Source organism: Eubalaena glacialis, chromosome 8, assembly GCF_028564815.1.
Source record: "Eubalaena glacialis isolate mEubGla1 chromosome 8, mEubGla1.1.hap2.+ XY, whole genome shotgun sequence".
Taxonomy (NCBI): domain Eukaryota; kingdom Metazoa; phylum Chordata; class Mammalia; order Artiodactyla; family Balaenidae; genus Eubalaena; species Eubalaena glacialis.
Window position 1 is genome coordinate 72,279,774 of NC_083723.1, and position 8,927 is coordinate 72,288,700.

The window sequence follows — 8,927 nt, forward strand, 5'->3', positions numbered from 1 at the left end:
ATGCCACAACTACTGAAGCCCGAGCGCCTAGAGCCCATGCTCCACAGCAAGAGAAGCCACCGCAATGAGAAGCTCACGCACAGCAACAAAGAGTAGCCCCCGCACGCTGCAACTAGAGAAAGCCCACGTGCAGCAACGAAGACCCAACACAGCCAAAAATAAATAATAAATAAATAAATTTATTAAAAAAAAATTTTTACTTGGACTTTTGAATGAGCCTAGTGATGTAATGATTTCATATTAAGTGATTTGTTTCCATTTCATATCTTACCCAGTGGGATCCTACAATGGCTCCAAATGGTTTATCATCATAGAAGTATTGACATGGGAAAATATGCATGTCAAAGAAATTTACCCCATTATTGATTAAATATTAGTAATGATAAACTAGAATGTACACTTATAAAACGAAAGAATTGTTTTTTAAAATAAACAAGAGGACAAATAAGAATAAAGAACAAGATGTTATATAACATTCTTTTGTTTTAGAATTTGGGTCCCTGAAAAGGAACAAAACTACAGTTGCTAAAATAAGAAGAAATTATACAGGCTGAAAAAGTTCAAATTACCCACCATAAAACTAACTGTGACAGCTCATATTTGTTGAGTGACTCCCAAGTACCTATCAGTTAAGTACTAAATGCTTTATGCACACTATCTCAACATAATTCTAACAACTCTATGAAGAATGTATTATCTCCATGTTGGTATGAGGAGACTGAGCTGTAGAGAGGTTAAGCAACTTTCCCAAGGTCATGGGGCTGATAAAAGGCAGAGGCAGACCTTGATCTTGGGTCTTTCAGATGGTAAAGTTTAGTGCCCTTAACCATGGCTCTGTTTACTTTCTCCTTGCTACCACAGGTCAATGCATCACAATTTTATTGGGTTTAAAGCAGGGTTTTTGTTTTTTTTTTTTGCATAACAAATATATGAAAAGGACCTTTACAATTTCTGACCCTCATTAGGGTGTTTTTATAACTGTAAATTAAAAAACTGTATTTCCTTATAAAAGTTAAAAAACGATCTTACTTCACTTTTTTTTTTTTTGGCCATGCCACGCAGCATCTGGGATCTTAGTTTCCAGACCAGGGATCAAACCCTCACCCCTTGCATTGGAAGCACAGAGTCTTAACCACTGGACCACCAGGGAAGTCCTTAAAAAATTATCTTACTTTGAATTAAAGAAAGATATTGTAGCCATTAATCATAGTTCTTGTAGACCACACTGCAATTCTGTAGCTTGACACATTCTATAATCTGTCCTCATTTTAATATTTAAATGATGGTAAAAACTTTGCATAAGATATTAGAATAATGATCAGTTATAATCTGTTAAGAAAATATTCACAGAGTCTCAAAGAATTCAGAAGATAATGATATACAATATCTACACTGAAACTTTCTAAAGTAACTGGAATATTTTCAGTTTTGCAATTTCACCTTTGTAATCTTTAAAAGACAGTAGAAGCACAATTGCAAAAACATTAAATTAAAACTAGTCAGTGACAAAGTGGTTTCAAAAGATTAAATAAACTTTTTTCCAAACAAGGAAAAAATCAGAGGCTTTTTGAGAAAACATTTAGTAAAATCATAGAAATAGAGACTAGCACCTTCCCCTCCCCCACCCAGTTGCCAAAAGTGTCTAGAAAATTCCCATAAAAATATTTTAACTCCATATAGTTCTTGGTCAATTAATGAAGCTTTGCTACTATGTGATGTTCCTTCTTTCTCAGAAAACAGAAACAGCATCTACAATTTGCTATTACTTTTCTGCAGGGTTGGGGAATAGGAAGAGACAGGAATAAAGAATTGCTGCTCTATTGAATTATTTTTAATTTCTTATATGTCTTACACAGATATATATTTAGTGGTCAAGCCTCAATTGTCTAGCTCACATAACCATCCAAGATTTTAACTCTCATACTTGTCCACACTGAGTCTCCAGCAATTCATCAATTACAGTTCAAGTTTTCCTACCTCAGCACTGGTTTCCCCAGCTGTTTCCACCCAGGAATCTCTGCTCTGGTATGCTGTGACTCCCTGTATTCACCTATCTCTCCAATCTTGGGGGGCAGCTGTTGGCCCTGTGTCCTCCCCTCTCTTATAGATCGAAGAAGCATGATTTTTCAGTCTGTTCAGTTTTTTCACTTGTTAGGATAGACTTCCAAGCTCCTTACATGTGGAACTGGAAACCAGAAGTCCTACCTAGAAATTTTGACACCAGGAACAGCTGGTGTCAAAATTGTTCCTTTAGACACCAGGAACAGCTGAGGTCAGGGGTGAGATGCCAAACTGATGTAGGAGAACTTAATAAGCTTCTCTGCCCCCATTTTCCTTCTTGGCTTCCAGAACATGGGAGGCTAGACATATATTGCCAGATGGAATATTGCGAGAATCCTCTCTTAGGAAATGGATCGATACACTGGATGCTCTCTAACTCAACAGCCCTGCAAATCACCCTTAAAGGAGCTCATTCATCAGCATGCCCTGCCAGTATATACAGGTACAATCAGATAATCAAAAATTACAAGACACTTGAAGGAAACTGTTGACATTTAAAATGGAAGCCAAGGGAATTCCCTGGTGGTCCAGTGGTTAAAACTTGGTGCTTTCACCGCCGAGGGCCTGGGTTCGCGGGCCCTGGCTGGGGAACTAAGATCCCACAAGCCGTGTGGTACGACCAAAAAAAAAATAAATAAATAAATACATTAAAAAGAAAAAATGGAAGCCAAAATAAACAAGGAACTCAGAGACAACAGAGACAGTGTGGAGAGTGAAGGAAAAAAGAATTTTAAGCACATGTAATATTTATCCCCAGAGATAAAGAGAGGGTGTTGATTGTGTACATCAGGCAGAAACAGGAGGCTACATAAAAAGCAATATTCAGTGACCAAGAACAAGCTCTTGGAAAATAAAAAGAATAGTGAAAATGAAAAATTCATGAAAAGAGTTGGAAGCTAACCTTTAGGAAATTTCCTGCAAAGTAGAATAAAACAAGGCAGAGAAGGAAATGCATGAGAAAAGATAAGAAAATTAGAGGTCTAAAATCCAACTAGTAGGAGTTTCAGAAAGTGATAAAGAGAAAGTGGCGGGGATAAATATGAAAGAAATAATACAACAGAATTTCCTAGAACTAAAAAGCAGGACATTCCACTTTGAAAGCCCACAAATTGTCTACTATAGCGAATGAAAGTACTCCAGCAAGGCAATCACTGAAAAAATTATAGAACTCTGGGCATAAAGATATCTTGTATCCTCATCTGTCTTGCCCCTCTTCCTTCTTTGTCCTTGCTTAAGAAAACCACAACTCTGGTTAAATCCAACACTAAACTCACTCTTTGTACCCAAGTCCCACCAACAAGACTGCAGGAAAACCATGCTGACTGGTTTCACTTTAAATTAATGACACTAACCCTAAGTGGGCTCTTTTATTTATTTATTTATTTTTGGCTGCACTGGATTTTCCCTGCTGCGTGAGGGCTTTCTCTAGTTGCGGTGAGCGGGGGCTACCCTTTCGTTGCAGTGTGCGGGCTTCTCATTGTGGTGGCTTCTCTTGTTGCGGAGCACGGACTCTAGGCTCGCAGGCTTCTGTAGTTATGACACACGGGCTCAGTAGTTGTGGCTCATGGGCTCTAGAGCGCAGGCTCAGTAATTGTGGCCCATGAGCTTAGTTGCTCTGCGGCATGTGGGATCTTCCCGGACCAGGGTTTGAACCTGCGTCCCCTGCATTGGCAGGCAGATTCTTAACCACTGCGCCACCAGGGAAGCCCCCAAGTAGGCTCTTAATGCTACATTACTCATGCCATATTTCCATGATTCATTCTCTCTCATAGTGACTGCTTCATACTTTCTCCTCTCTCATTAAATTCCAACCCTCTGCCAGCACCCTAACTTTCAGCTAACAATTTTGCTTTCTTTTGCTGGGAAGAGTTTGGAATTAAATAAAAGAGATCTTCCATAAACTCCTACCACCACAAGATCCGCATCATGAGGCCCCCGTTATACCTTCTCCCTTTACTTTTGATGTCTTCTCCGAGCGAAGGCAAATTTCTCCACCTGTGCATTAGATTTCATTCCCTTTTGCCTACTCAAGGAGATTGCTCCAGTAATTCTCCCCTTTCTCTCCCAAGTCATCAAATTTTCTCTGTCTCCAGGATAACTTTTCATTAGAATACAAATATGTTCTCTCTCTCCCTCTTGCTCTCTAGCTCTCTCACTCTGACTCGTGTGTGTGTGTGTGTGTGTGTGTGTGTGTGTGTGTGTGTGTGTAAAACCAACCTTCTCTTTCCTTTCCCAGCTACTGCTCTATTTTTCTCCTTTCCTTGTCAGCAACACTCCATCTATCTCCAATTTCTCTCTGCTCATTCTCTCTTAAACCCACTCTAATCATTATTTTCATCTCCATCATGCCATCAAAATTGTTCTACGCAAAGTCCCTGATGATCTCTATGATGCCAAATCCAATGGTCATCTCTCAAACTGGTCATCTCTCAAACCTCATCTTCCTTGACCTATCAGTGGGATTTGATACAGATGATGACTCTCTCCTCCTTGAGACACTTCTTTACCTGACTTGCAGGGACACATGATATTTACCTAGTTTTCCTCTTCACCTTCTGGCTGCTCCTTTTCTGTCTTTTCTACTGATTCCTTTTCATCTCTTCAACCTCTAACTGTTGAAGTGCCTCAGGGCTCAGTTCTTGGATTTGTATATACTCACAAAGGGGAGATCTCATCCAGGCATTTGACTGGCATATGATCATCAGTATACTGATGACTCTTAAATTTCTATTTTACCTTGGACTTCTCCCTAGTCTCTCTGTTTCGTATCTCTACTTGGTATCTCAGATTTAACATGGACAAAACTGACGTATTGATATACACCCTCCAACATGTTCCTCCCATAGGCTTCCCCACCTCACTTAAGGGGAACTCCTTTCTTCCATTTTTGCAGGTCAAAAACCTTGGAGTCATACTTGACTCCTTTCTTTCACACCCCACATCAAGTAAGTCAGCAAATGCTGTTAGCTTTACCTTTAAAATATGCCCAGAATTTGACCATTTCTCACATCTCCACTAGCACCACTCTGGTCCAAACTACCATTACTTCTCACCTGGATTATCATAATAGCATTCTAAGTGCTTGCCCTACCTCTACCCTCTACCTCTTTACCCAGCTACCAAAAGTGAGAGCAGTCACATTTCTGCTTAAAACTTTCCAATAGCAACTCATATCTTTTAGAATAAAAAGCCAAGTTCTTACAAGATCTGGCTCCATCTTACTGCTCAGAGCTCATTGCCTTTTACCTTGTACCTCGTATATCTGCTCCAGCCACACTGGCTTCCTAATGTTCCGTAAACAAGACAGACACTTGTCTCAAGGCCTGTGCACTTAGTTTTCTCTCTGCCCACAACGGTCATCCCTTGGATATCAGCATGGCTTGCTCCCTCACTTCCTTCAAGTCTTCACTCAAAGTTCCCTTCTAAGTAAGGCCCTTCTCATCCAAATTTCCACCCCTCACACTGCATAGTCTCCTTCTCTGCTTGAGTACTTATCACTATCTAATATATTATATATTTTACATTTATTTTGCTTATTATTTGTTGCCCACCCACCACTAGAATATACGTTCCACAAAGGCAGGGATATATGCCCTTCTCTTTTCAATGCCATAATCCTTAGCCTCTAAAACAGAACCTAGCACAGTAATGGCTGCCCAACAAATATTTGTGAATGATTGAACGTATGTTTAAAAAAACCTCCCATGGAGGAAAAAAACAGATTCAGGAATCAGAGTGGCACTGTGCTTCTCAGCAGCAACGTTGGATACTGGAAGACAAGAGACCAATGACATAAAAAATGTAGACGAAAATGATTTCCAGCCTCCCTGGATTTAAAGGCAAACTGTTAGGGAGGGTAAATTAAAGATGGTTTCAGACTTGCAAGATTTCAAAAATATTATTCTCATGAACTCTTTCTTAGGAAGCTATCAGATGACAGACTCCACTAAAATGAGGGGAAAAAAAAAACATGAAATAGGAAGATATAGGTTTCAGGAACCAACTGATTCAACACAAGGGGAAAGGCGAAGGGAAAACCTAGGATAATAATTAGTAAAATTCTAGGCTGTCATCATGCAGAAGGTCTTGAGAGTGATCGATTCATACAGAAACAGGAGGACCTGGACTCCAGGAAGCAACCCTCTGAATTAAAAACCAGAACTAATAGCTCACGTGATATATTTACTCATAAGGAAAGGACTTCTACAGTCCTGTTAAAGAGTTCATGAAACAATTAGAAACAAGTAAATAGAAAACTAAACAACACTATGTGGCTTAGTTATGAACAATATTTGCATAGTAATAATAAAATAATGGTCAAATAATGTGACTAAAAATTGTAAGGTGGGTAGAAAAGACTGTGGGGACATTAAGTACAGAAGACCAATCCAAATTTTTCAGAGTAAAAAGTTGATATATAAACACCTAAAATGGAATAAGAAAAATAGCAGTATAAGCATATTACTTAGAATTATGAATATAAGTAGATAAAGAAAGAGAAAAGAGTTGAAAGAAGCCACCTCTGGAGACTGGGCATGAGAGATTGAGAGACAGGACTCTGAGAGTCTCCTATTCTTCACTATAAGCTTTGTAGTACTATTTGACTTTTTAGACTATGTGAATGCAATTTTGATAAAAGTAAAAATTAAAATTTAATAAGTTCATGTAAAGTGAAGAAATAGTATTGTAGAAATGTCCTTTAGAGTTTATAGAAGTAATAAAAGGAACTGAACACAAATGGTAAAAGACAATGGTTACTACTGAAAAGTGGGGTTGTGGGCTGACTTTTTTATGACCACAGGCATGATTGCTTTTACAACAAAAATAAATGAATAAGACCAGACCACAATAAAGGTTGGCCAATCAGATCTCTGTGAGAATAGGATGGTCCTGAAAAATCGTGAATTAGCCAGCTTTCATTAAGGGCATTTTGTCAGAACACGTACACTTACAGAAAGAAACCATTCTTTTGAGGAAATGAACATGTTTGGGCTTCAACGTGATGATGTTACAATGATTTGCCATTTTAAAAACTCAATATCTTAATATCAAGGAAAGATACCTGCTGATTTAATAGGAATACTGAAATCCAAATTCAAGGCTGTCTGCTTGAATCGAAATGACCTTCCAGTAAGAAAATTAATCCTCTTGGGATTTTGTTCTAATCTTATTTTAGGAGTAGATTTCCCCTAATACCCAGTAGAGTCATTTGAGTTCTGACACAGAAATAGCAAAGTAACAGTTACAATAGGTAAATACTCGGTCAGGACTTTTGTGTGTGCCAAGGTGGGTTGCATGGAACCCACTCATTAATTACAATACATTGAGGTTACCCAGGGGAAAATATCTGATTTTATTTTTTACGATATTTCACAACATCTCTCAATAATTAATTTGTTTTAAAATTTATTTTAAAATATTTTTATTACGTAATATTTTAATACATACTGGAAAATGTAACACATGCGTAAGGATAAAGTATGGCGATATAATGAGCACCAGTCAACCCACCACTCAATTTAAGAATTGGAACATTACCAATACCATAGTAGCAAATCCCTGGGTGTTCCTTTCCACATTCCATCCTCATTGAAAAATAACATTCTCTATAGAAAACTTCACTACTTCCTGTTATGATTCAAATTAATCTCATCTGGTTCTATTCTCTGAAGAATAATATCTATGAAACATTTTTGCTTTCATTCATAAATGAGTGAGTATATATTTGGAGTTTACATCTGGTTGCAAGTCCAGCTCTGCCACAACCTTGCTAACTGTGTAACTATAGACAAGTTATTGAACTCTTCTGAGTTGCAATTTCCTCATCTGTAAAGCAAGGATAATAATTTATCATTTCCAGGGTTATTATAAGACTTAAACGAGCTAATACATATAAAGCACTCATTACCTATAGCTATTTTTATAGAAAGCAAATCATTGTGATCTTAGAATCTTTTTGCAAAGTATGAAGGAAAGACAATTAGATATCTGATTAATTCATTTGATAATGCTTGCTTCAAAAATAATTAAACATAGTCTAAAAAGAAATATTTCACTTGTCTGTTTCTGGATATTTTAATAACTGAATCCAATCAACTTCTATGGGTGATTTTTTGGTTGATTGTACAGATATTAGTTGTCAGGGTGGCTAAATGTCCTTTTATTAATGAATTCATTAACTTAAAAATTAACAAAAGGATGAAGAAAACAATAGAGACTGCACATGAGAAATGTCATTAGGATATTGATCTAGTCTCCGATCTTGTGTTTAGCTGACACAGCATCATACATACATAGAAAGGGGGACAATGACTTCACGAACATTGAATTTTAGTCATTCATTTTTTAAAATCATTTTTCTGCTTTAAGAAATAATGGAACCAGCTGTTACAATACAGCAGCCTGGAATGTTACCAGTTAGTCTGTCACCATGGTAGCAGCATCTGGGGAACACGTTAAGATACACGATTCTAAAAAGCCAGAGGTTGACTTCTACCTTTGTATAAGGAGACTTGTTTATCTGAAGAGGTATCAGATCAATTCTTTTTATATTCCTGAATTATATGAAATGTTACCTTCCTGACAGAGAAGATACTGCTGTGGAAAATTCCAGAATATCTTAAAGATGTTCAACATAAATAACTACAGAAATGAAATGTGTTGAAATGACAGTAGGATGAAAAATTGGCCCTTTATTTTTAAACCTACTTAATGTATTGGTATCATATATGATGCTGATGCTAGAAATAGTGATGGTGATGATGATGATGAACATGCAAATGTGAGTGAATCAGAACAGAAAACTTAATATTAGTGTTAAGCACACTCAATCATTTTTGTACATTTCTTGCCCATTCTTCTTAAAG